Source organism: Rhinatrema bivittatum, chromosome 12, assembly GCF_901001135.1.
Source record: "Rhinatrema bivittatum chromosome 12, aRhiBiv1.1, whole genome shotgun sequence".
NCBI classification, from domain to species: Eukaryota; Metazoa; Chordata; class Amphibia; order Gymnophiona; family Rhinatrematidae; genus Rhinatrema; species Rhinatrema bivittatum.
In genome coordinates, this window is record NC_042626.1 from 24454142 (window position 1) to 24463760 (window position 9619).

Here is a 9619-nt window from a genome sequence, read left to right on the forward strand (position 1 = left end):
ATGGCAGATTTTGCTTGATTTTTAGAGAAACCACTACTCTGCCATGCCCAGATCAAATGATGCATTTTGCCCAGCACAGTCTGCGTGCAACTTCCTCCTCAAAGCATTTTAAAATGAGTTTCCAAATGGTTTTAAATGCATTTCCGTGAGTGATAGCTGATGGCCGTTCATCCAACGGTTTTAAACCGGTTTGCGATCGCTTGGCGCAATAAGGTTAAGATGAAGACAGTGCTGTAACGAACCCAGGCTCTAATCAGAAACTCTTCTGCCTTCAGTCTCAGAGCTAGCAGCTGTCCCAGTGCTCAGCATTATCAGCTCTGCCACAGGCTCCCCAAAGGTGCCTTCAAGGGCTTCCATTTCTTGCAGCAGACACAGTCACCGAAGCTAAAATTGCTTTGTACCTGCTCGGCAAGTTAATTTATAGGAGACTGAAGCCCCTCGTCACCTTTGTTATGCATCGTGGCAGTGCTCCTTCTAAAGCAGACAAACAGACAGAACTGACTTGCATTTCATATCGCCTACCAGACATGGAAAATATCCAGCTCCTATTCACCCTTTTACTTTTTATTATCGAAGTCTCATCTCCAGCAGGCCCAGGTCTTACCAAACTGCAGTTTTATTGAAGTTACTCTAGTGAGATTCCATGCTTGAAAAGAAAGCACTTCAGTTTCTGGATTTGGTGATCCAATACCCACTATAACTAGGGACCTTTTGTGTTCAGTTTGTATTTTATTTTTCCTGCGGATTTCAATGACAAAAGAAAAATCTGTGGAAAAAAAAATGACTTTTCGACTTGCTTTTCTTCTGCATGTTATAACAAAATCTGTTTTTCCCAGAGATTACTTTTTTTTTTTATTATTATAACATTGAAATTCCCAGGAAAAATAAAATACGAACAGAAAATGAAGGTCCCTAACTATAACTAGGGTCGTTTTGCTTTTAGAACTCAGTATTCAAAAGTCACAAGTTATCCATCTAAATGGCAAGCTTTGCTAGATTCAGCCACTTACCCATCTATATTTTAGCTGGATAAGTCTTTATCCGCCAGATAAAAAGGGGTGTTCTGGGGGCATTTCTGAGAGAAGTCGAGTTGTCTGACTAACTTAGCCGATTTTCAGTTCTATCCAGCTGGGTTAGCCGGATAATTTTAGACCTGCTTCAGAGCGGGCCTAAAACGTGGCTGGAAACTTGCTACTTATTCAGATATCTGTCTACATTTTAACAAGAAAGACATTTGTGGGCCAACGGCCCCATTCTTATCCCCTTCCCCAGTTTGTCCAAACTGACCCCAATGGGCCCAGCACTGCCAAACCCCACCCCAAAGAGTAAACTTTTTTTTTGGGGGGGGGGGGTCGCTGATTTCTCCCTCCTCCTCCTTACCAGTGCTGTTTACATTTTATAAGATTACCCCACCCGGAGCTCATTCAGGACAGCGCTGGAAGCGCCAGGAACAACTCGGGGGTTACGTCGCCCCCAACATTTATCCTCTCTCACCCCACCACCAGCATTCACCTCACTTCCTTTCAGCATTTACCTCCTCTCCCCCCTCATCAATGACTTAACAGTTCTCTGACAGTGCTCTAGTCTGCGTCCTCCCTCCTCCACCCTCCTCTGCCCTCCGACCAATCCAGAGTCCTAGAAGCACAGGGCGTGGCTGGGCCTGATCCAGCCCTTCCCCTCCCCTCTTGAGCGCCCGTTTTCCTAATGCACGCCCAGCCACCTCGCCTGGGGTGCGCGATGCAATATTTAAACGAGGGGGGGTCGCGCTGAAAAAGGAGGCGCTAGGGAAAATTGTGCGACCCTAGCACCTCCTCAGCATCGGGCGCACAGGAGAGGTGGCGGTCAGCGCAGGTTGGGAAAACGCACGCTCAATACAAGCGCCCGTTTTCTCCCATTACCCGCACAATAATCACAGCCTGGACTGTGTATCTTATACGTTTATATTGGGCACCCAGAATTATTATTTTTTTTTTACCTGACACTTTTTTTTTTTTAGCGGAATCTGCTTTCTGTGGTTCCTCCTACTGGAATCACAGAAAGCAGGATTTTTTTGTTTTTTGTTTTTATCAATGAGCCCTTGAGCGTGTTGTAAAATTTGCGACGTTGCAACAGGCGCATTGGCCGCGTGGGAAATTTTTTGCATCATGGGTATTAGCGAAAAGCCTCGTCTAGTCTACATGGAATTTACATGTGATGAGCGCTATTAGCTATGTAGCAGTTTGGACGCGCTCCTCCCCGTATTGCATCGGCCCCATGGTGCCTGCAGTGTCTGCTCAGTCTCACTTTCTCCCCCTCCAGGAGGGGAATTTGGAGCAGACACTGCCAAGAAGGAAACAGTTTCCTTGCTCCCTTTTTGTAGCCCCTCCCTTCCTATTCCCTGCTGATAATTATCAGTAAACAGAAGAGCAGTTTAAGGTTCTGCACATTGGCCAATAGATTGGGGGTGCAAGCCCTGTGTGCCCATGGTTAGCAATATCCCTGCTCCTGATACGCCGCTTACCAGAAATGTTCACACTGGTAAGAGCCCTTGAGGCCTTACATACAGTGAAATGCAATGCATTATTTTATTAGAGCAGATTAAACTAGTAATAATCATGGGGAAAAGAGGCAGAATTTGAAGAAAGAGAGGGAGTTGGTGAGGTGAAAATCCTTTGGGCCTTATTCAAAAGGACTTTTCCATCTTTCTGTGAATATGGGAAAAACATCTTTATTGAACCAAGGGCCTTCGGTTTAGAGCAGTGATGGCAAACTCCAATTCTCGAGTGCCACAAACCGGACAGATTTTCAGGCTATCCACAATGAATATGCATGAGACAGATTTGCATGCACTGCCTCCATTGTATGCAGATCTATCTCATGCATATTCATTGTGGATATCCTGAAAACCTGGCCTGTTTGTGGCACTAGAGGACCGGGGTTCACCATCTCTGGTTTAGAGTGACTACCTGGAACAAGCTAAGGCCAACAATCAGCCCTGGCATTTCAAATCAGGTTATTAAGATGCCTTTTCCTACAAAGAAATTCCCCGAGCACTTTGAAAGAGTAATGAAAACCAAACTCAACTAATCTGTCCAGAGTAAGGTTCCAAGTTTGGACAGAGAGAAGGTGAGGTTAAAAGGCTGGAGGATAACTCGGATACTGTAGATAGACAGACAGCCAGCCACACACATTACTTCTAAAACAGATCACAACAGACCTTGTAGCATTTTGTTGGGAGAAACCTGAAGCCAATTTTGCATCACAATATAATCAAATCAACTGACTGAAGAAACAGCTCCAAAAATTCTCCTTGGTTCCCAGGGTTAATTAATAGAGACAGGCTTACACCGTGAAGATAAGGGAGAGAGTTCAGCTCAGATTGGGACTGTAATAGATTCATTTCAATGGACTTATCTTCATCTGCTGCTAATGCACATGACAAAATTAATAATTTCAATTAGACTGTATATTTCACCAGCTGGATTTCATACACAGTTACTCAGGAAATTGCCAACACAAAGAGAATTGCAAACACATCATAAAACAGAGGTGCTACAGATAGCACTGTGAAAGTTACTGGCAGTAAACATGCAGCACACAGCGGAGAACACTATATTTTAGGTAGCAAAAGCTGAAACTTTAAAAAGAAATAGTTATGTAAAAAGTAAAAAAATATGGCATGATGTCTACTGTAGCACAGTAGCATGGGGGATGATGCCAGAACATTGTCAAACAGGGGTGAGGATGGAAGGGGAATTGGATTCAGACAACCACCATCAGGGGCCCTGACTTTTATGGTCTGAGGTACTGATATGCAGACAGAAAGGACAATACTAATCAAATAGAGATCTCCCCAAGTGTTTACCTAATAATCCTCCCAAAAAAGCCCACCTGGCGTGTATAATTTTTTTGGCACACTCTGTTGCTCACTCGAAATTAATGTACCATCGGCACACAAACATGCTTTTAAGAGGAAAGAGGATGGTTTCATACATTTTTCAATAGGCAACACCTCCTTCGGTACCTTCCTTTTTTTTTAATCATTAACTCACCCTCCGTCCTCCCTTTCTTTTATTGAAAATGTGAATTTTAAAAATTTCAAATAGTGGGCAACAGATTACCTCTATTCTTTTTTCCCTTTTATTTTAACTCGTTCTAGCTTATATCCATGTTATATCTTCGTGTGATACCACACTTCTTACTTGTTTATTAAACCGTCAGACAAATGACTGAATTTTACTTAGCTTTGAAATGTCCCAATGTCCATTCTTGCTTCCATGTAAAGAATCCCGTTTCAAGAATCCCGACTTGTGCCAGGAAGGCACCGAAGGAGGTGCTGCCTTTTGACAAACGTATGAAACCATCCTCTTTCCTCTTAAAAAAATGTGTTGTGCGCCGATGGTCCATTAATTTCGAGTGAGCAACAGAGTGTGCCAAAAAAATTATACATGCCAGGTGGGCTTTTTTGGGAGGACATAAAGGACAAAGCACAAAGCAGGGGCAGGACCTGGCTTCTACGGCCAGGTCCAAAAGCAATGCACGTCAGCACTGTCTGAATTTTCAAGAGGGCTCGTTGAATGACTGCACGGAGCGGCAGTTGCTACCCTTAAGAGAAACATGGAGGTAACCTGCCCAGCGCGGCAGATCTACCATAAGAAGCTTGCTGGGCAGACTGGATGGACCCTTTGGGCCTTTTCTGCCGTCATGACTATTATATGCAGTTCCCTCGTTGCCATCCATTTTGCCTGGCATTCCAGTCCACATTGCTAAGGATATATCGCAGCTGCCAGCCACAGAAGCGTCACTGCTGGGAGGATATTGCTGCTTATCCAAGCCAGTTTTTGTTGCATTCCTCTTTGGTAGAAGATCCTACACGCTCCCACACCCACTCTAACACCCATCAGCCCTACCTCCCTTCATCTGACCGCCCAGCTCTGCCACAAAATTAAGCAGCCACCACAACCAGCAAGGCTGTGGCCCAAACATCCATTCGCCCAGGTTCCCATGGCCTTGCTGGATAGCACACTGCCACCACAAACTTGCTGGCGTTGACCCAATTTGGTTTTTGAGGAGTTGTAGACTCCTGGTATCGGCCTGGTTACCCCATGACCTGTGGTGTTGCTATGTTTTAGGGATGTACAGACAAATGTTTTTTTTCTCTCGATTCATGTTATCATTTTGGGTATTTTAAAAATTGTTTTTCGGTTTGTGTTAAGGCTTATTTTGCTTTTGTTCATTTTCCAAACCGGAATAAGCCTTACAGAAAAAAACCCCCCAAAACAAACAAAAACAGGAAAATGAAATGGGGCTTTCCCAGGCCCCTTCTGGGCCTCCAGTGCCACTTCCCAAGGTCTCCTGGGGTCTCCCTGAAACCCTCTGATCCCTCCAATAAGCCCGGGCCTGGGCCTACCTAGCTGGTCTGCGCCAAGCCTAGCTGAGTCCTCCCCAAGTCCTTCTGACACACCTACAACCCTGAAAATGAACAGGGCTGGGGACTTCCCCGGCCCAAACTTACCCCTTCCTTGGGGGGGTCCATTCTGTATCCTCAAAAGAGGCAGGAATGAGCCCCACTTACCTCTGCCGTGCTGGCATCTCTTTCCAAATGGCACTAGCCAGCCCTGAGCCCAGCACCATTCTGATGTCACTTTGGTGTTGCTCTCAGGGCTGACAAGCTCCATTTTTAAAGAGATACCGGAGGGGCAGGAGCAAGTGTGCATTACTTATGCTTCTGCTGAGAATACAGAGCAGATGCCACCAAAGAAAGGGGCAAGTGGGGGTCAGGAAGGTTCCCCTATTCTGGCTCATTTCCTAGGTGGGGCCTTGGGAAACCTCGACTGTGCTTGGTTCAGCCCAGCCAGGCAGAACCCAGGCCTGGGCTTATTGGCAGGGTCAAAAGGGTCCAGGAAGGCCCCGGGAGACCCTAGGAAGAGGCCACATTTTAACCAAAAATATCTTTCAATGTTTAGGTATTTTTGGGCAAACCTATTTTCGGTTCATTCCATTTGGAATCTACTGAAATATACTTTTCCATTCTGAAAAAATATTCATTTGAAAATGAATGCATATCCCTTCCTATGTTTATTTGACCCTCAACCCTGGTCTTACCACTGCCTTCCAGATCCGACCCAATCATATGAAAATTTCATTGCAAGGGCTGGTGCCACCACCTCCACAGGCTCTTCCAGACTGCCATCTTCCTCAGACTTAATATGCAGGTGATATTCAGTTTGTCCTTCCTATTACCTCACCCTACAAAAACATACGGTTTGCTTGAGCAAGGTTAAGGACTGGCTTCATGATAACAGGCTTTCCCTCAATTTAAGGAAAAGGGAACTTGTGCTTCTTTCCCGGGAGGCTAGGTCTGATATCCCTGCAAACTTTCAGTTTGAGAGTTGGGCTTCACTGGTGGCACGTGAAATTTCTCCTCCTTTTTCTGCCGCCGACAGGTTGGGCTCCCCTGGCAGCACATGGGGCCAACTCTCATTTTTTGGCAATTGGCAGGGGCTGATAGGAACACCGCAGGACCAGGCATGTGGCAAGGTGAGGCGGCAGTCAGAACTAAAAGTTTGCCGCCTCACTCTGCCTCATTATAGAACTGCCCCTGCTTATTCCTTTAGAGAAGTTCGTCTTACTGTGTCCAGAACATAGAAGACTGATTATAAGTAGATTAAATCAGTGGTCCCCAACCCTGTCCTGGGGGCCCACCAGCCAGTCGGGTTTTCAGGATATCCACAATGAATATGCATGAGAGAAAATTTGCATGTTATGGAGGCAGTGCATGCAAATGTTCTCTCATGCATATTCATTGTGGATATCTTGAAAATTCTACAGGCTGGTGGGCCCCCAGGACAGGGTTGGGGACCACTGGATTAAATGACCCAGTCTGGCTCTAGGACTGTGTTTGTGTTATCTAAGCCTATGCAATGTAGGCTTGAACGGCAGAAATGTTGTCAGGTTGCTTTTTGGTTCTCTGAATAAACCCCTGCATATACTTTGAGCTGGAGTTGACGCATACATTGCAGGTGTAAGGGACGCCCTAGGTCCCTCTTCTTTGTTTTCCCTAGCTTAGAGTCAGTGTAGATAGTGAGGGAAGAGTGGTCCGGGTGTTTCCCAGCACCTCTCCAGGCTGCAGCCAATCTGCATAAAGGCAGGGAGAGAAGTGAGCAGGTGCAGCCATTTTGAGTTTTGGAAGAGCAGAGTGTTTGGAGTTCCCAGTCTTTAGCAATTTTTCATCCCCACAGCCTGAAAGCTGAGGGAGGGGATGAGGCATTCTCCTTGTCTGGTAGCCCACAGTCTGGAAGGGATCATCTCAGGAGAGAGGAGAGTAAGGTTTTTGTGATTCTCTGGAGAGACTCTGTGTCCGGTTTCCAGGAGGACGTCTCCTGCCTGGAAGTGGTCAGAAGGAAGACCTCTTTGTCCCTAACATCCAGACGAGAGGGAAAGAGGGTCTTAGATCTCAGAAGTATTTGGAGAAGTTTTGTCCCTGATTTTGGTTGGGAGGAGGTGAAAGGACTGTGGTAATTGTATTTTCTTTGGACTTGCTACCAGAGAGACCCCCTGTAACATCAAAGAGGAGTAAGGAGAACTCAGTACCCATTTCAGAGTCCACCTTCCGCCGCTTGGAGAGAAGGATTGCTCAGGCAATCATAAGGACACTTGTGAAGAGGAACAGCCCTGTGAAGCTATTTGAATTTGTTTTGGAAGATCCATTGGAGGCTGCCTGGTGATTGTTTTCTATTTTTGAGACTTGGCTACAGTAAAGTTTGAGTTGGAACACCCAGCAATGAGCCTCGCATGCGGCTTTGGGTACTGGAGGGGCATCTCGTATGCAAGCAACTAACTATAAGTACCACAGGAAGAGAGACAGAGAGACTGAGCCACCCTGTGAGCCTCGGGCCCCAGAGGTTGAATTCTCCTCCCTTGGGGGGCCTGGGGTGAACCGTGAGAGAGAAGAGTGGCCCTGCCTTCCGCGTGATCCCCAAAGAGGTAAGTGCTCAGCCTGATACATCCTCAACCACACTCGCCTTGTTTGTCGAGGGGAATCAGGGGGCCTGGGAGGCAAGGCGAAAGGGTTTTCGGGGAAAAGGACTGCGCACCAGAACTAGTCAAGCCATTTATACAAAAACAGGTGCACGTTTTAAGTCCTTCTCTGATACTGATGGTCGCTTCTGGCAAACCCGGGTAACGGAGACCAGAAGCTCCTTTCAGAAAGTGTAATAGAGTTTACCATAACAAATGTTGTACTGGTTTGTGTGATTTACCTTTAAGAGTGTTTGAATCTGTTAGAAAAGAAATACAAGGAATGAAAGCCTGTAAAGCTAAAAAATAAGATGAAGATTACAGAGAGAAACTTGCCTGTGAAGAAACAATTTTCTGTTCAACGAGATGAACCTGTATAATGAAAAAGAAAAAGAGTAAAGTGTTAGCATTTGTTTCTATATTAACATTGGATTATGTGCACTAATTTGTCTAAATGTACCTGTTTGAGAGTCTATTTTCTGCACTGAACATCATTTACCATTCAGCAAAATTCTTTGTTTATTTAAATTGGTTTTGATAGACAGTTGTCTGGTTCCATCGCAAATCCTCCAATCCACCTGGAGGTAGAATCATGGTTTTTAAAAAAATATTTTCTTGCGTCTCAGCTGCTTCTCCCAGCTTCCAGAAGAACCACAGACCATGTGAGTTTACCCAACTTTTAACAGACACTGTAGAGGGGTGGGACTGCAGAGGCTGTGCTGGGGGGGGGGCCCCTCCTCTTGTGAGCCCCTGGGAAAGGCAGCAGGGTCCACAGAACGTCCCTTACCACCTGAAAACCCACTGTGTCACTGCGGTCCAAGCAAACAGCAGTGTGCATGCGCACTCGCTTGCCCCACCAGGTCTGTGCTGTCAGATTTGGTGGTGACTGTGTACTTTCCAGCAAGGCCAGGGGGTCCTTAGGAAGCCGAACATTCAGGCAACACCCTCACTAGTTTTGGTAGCTATTTGGATGGTTGTAGGGCTTGGTAGTTGGACGTGGAGGGCGGGGATGGATCTTGTATGGTCATCTTATCAACATGGCAGGGAACCAATGAGGAAGCAAACAAAATCAAACTTGGATAAGGAGTATTGTCCTAGATACAGTCAAACTTCTACGGCTGGCAGCTGGGATATATCCTTAGCAGTGTGGACAGGAATAATCTGAGCAGACTCAATGGGCCAATCGGTTGTTTTCTGCTGTCATCTGCTATGATACTATATTACTATATTGAATAGGCGCATGGGTGATTTTATGGAGGACGTGATGGGGGACTTGCTAGCCTTTTTCCCTTTGTAAAGTGTGGACCTGAGGGAGAACTAATTGTTGCCGATGTGTTTCCGGAAGAGGCCTATTAAAGTTCCGGTTTGCCGCCATTTTTTCAAAGTATGCGCGTCTGAGTTCAGACCGCTTGCAGAAAAGTATTTGCACAAGACTAGCCGTTTTTGCTGATGGAATAATATAAGCAGTGGATGGACATCTCTCTATTGGATTGGATTTGATTACCGTAGCTCTTCCCCTGAAGCAGGACTTCGGTCTGAAACATGGCCATGTCGGGACTTTCGGGACCTTTTTTCCGTGGATAAGTATCATAAATTTAAATCAACTATCTGGAATTGTGAC